We start from the raw sequence: 2,448 nt of genomic DNA on the forward strand, positions 1-2,448 counted from the left end.
AAATGATAAAATACAAGTATAATATAATCACAAAGTGCTTGATGATCTCTCTCAAAGAAAACCCAATGAATGAGGGGTAAGGAGGATGCCAAGACATGATCCCATTGCTAATGCTTATGATGGAATTACATGAGGGGTCTTAGGGTCAAAATTGGGGTCTTACAGCTGCCCCTATTTAAGGACATTCTAACTGAGGAGGTGAAGGTTAAAATCTTCGGGTCGACTCAGTAGAATGGGCTTAAATAACAACATATAGGAACAAATTTTTCTCCCTAAGAGACCTCATGATGCGTATTATATGGATGCAAAAGTAAATTCTTTGTGGGGAGATATTGCCACAAAGGAAAAGAAATCAGAGAGATTGAAAGTCCGCAGGGGCAAAATGCATTTCCGTAAGGAAAACTCGCTGGGGAGACAGAGACTCTGGGGGGGAAAAAGGAGTTATGCGTAGGCCATGCTACGACTTAAAACTGTTGGGGGACTAGAGGGATTCCATACAACATGGAAAGACTCAACCAGGGAAATAACAACATCTGCAGGGGGTACGAATAAGTCAAGATAAAACTGAAGTACTCTGCTCGTGCAGGGGAAAAAACGATTTCACTTAGGAAATGCGCACTCAACTCAAATAGGGAGAAATAAACTCCAACTCAGGAGGAGCAGAAATTTATTATCTACTATCTGTTACTGTGTAAGGAGATAATAAAGATCTGACATAGAGAACATCCGTCATCGGTTAGGATGAACATATCAAGGATAAACTCGCTGAGGACCGTCAGGAAAGAAAATTCATTACCGGTTACTGGGTAAGAATAGCCTTGCTGGGGAAAACTGCAAAAAAGAATAGGATTTACAACTACCAGTTACTTGGCAGAAGACCAAAGATGAGAGTATCCATCATCGGTTAGGATGAACATATCAAGGATAAACTCGACAGGGAAGAAAATCTGTCACTGGTTAAAGTGAACATATCAAGGATAGACTTGCCTGGGATTGTCAAGGAGGATACCCGTCATCGGTTAGGATGAACATATCAAGGATATACCAACTGAACAAAAAAGGAGGAATTACATCTATCGGAATATGGATAGAAAACCATCTGAGAGAAAATCCGTCATCGGTTAGGATGAACATATCAAGGATTATCTCTGCGAGGGGATAAAATAGGATTTACAACTACCGGTTACTGGGTAGAAGACCAATCAAAGGGAAAATCCGTCACCGATTAAGATGAACATCTCAAGGATAGACTCTGAAAAGGGGAGCAAAAATAGGGATTACATCTATCAGTTACTGGATAGAATACCAATCAAAGAGAACATCTGTCACCGATTAAAGTGAACATATCAAGGATAGTCTCTGCACAGGGAAAAAGTAGGATTTACAACTACCGGTTACTGGGTAGAAGACGAAAAGGAGGAGAAAACCCGTCATCGGCTAAGATGAACATATCAAGGATTAACACTCTAGGAAACAAAATAGGGATTACATCTACCTTTTTACTGGGCGGAAAACCAAGGAAGAGAATATTCGTCACTGGTTAAAGTAAACATATCAAGGATAAACTCCTGCGAGGGAAAGAAAGATATATGTCACCGATTAAGATGAACATATCAAGGATATACCTTCTAGAGACTCCACTGAGGAGAAAAAAGGGTACTTTTGTCAGGTTTTGGGCAAGAAGTAACAAACTGCAAACCAATATTACCAGTTACATGGTAATAGACTCTTAGGGGATCAAAGTATCCATCTAGGTAAGAGCTAGAAGGAAGCAATCAATCAAGGCTCAACCCATTGAGGACATAACTCAAAGGGAGTAATTCCATCTAGAAAATCTACTGGAGAGGAAACTGAAATAACAACCATCCACGAGGAAACAAACTTAGTGGGGAAACAAAGAAAGGTTAAAGTTTTTCTGCTTAAGGGGCTGACACTCTACAATTGAGGGAGGACAAACACCAGATTTGGTATGGGGATAAAGTACCACCATAACAGAGAATGAGAATCTCAAACAAATCAAGCATGAAGATGCAGGATATGCAAATTACGAAAATGAATGTATATATGTATATATGATGATTATGCTGACAAAGTGATCACAAATGATACAGAGGTGTCGCAAAGAATTTGAACCACCGGTACAATTCTCGGTCAATCCACAAAATATATGGAGACAACAGTCGGAGAACAGAGAGATCAACATCCTAAGGGCTCAACCCTGGCTGAGGACGAAGGAGATCTGCTAAGGACGGAACATCCAAATCTGTGGGGAATTTTAGGTCAACACCATAAAAATGGGAGACAACCCTACAGAGAAAATAATCAACAAAAGCTGCTCAAAAACCAGGAGGAAACTCTGACTGGGAGCAAAGATACAGCGATTGGTGGGGACACCAAAGCGATCTACTTGGGAAATCTCAAACATCTCTGATGACGATCCACCTGCTG

Source organism: Lathyrus oleraceus, chromosome 7, assembly GCF_024323335.1.
Source record: "Lathyrus oleraceus cultivar Zhongwan6 chromosome 7, CAAS_Psat_ZW6_1.0, whole genome shotgun sequence".
Classification (NCBI taxonomy): Eukaryota; Viridiplantae; Streptophyta; class Magnoliopsida; order Fabales; family Fabaceae; genus Lathyrus; species Lathyrus oleraceus.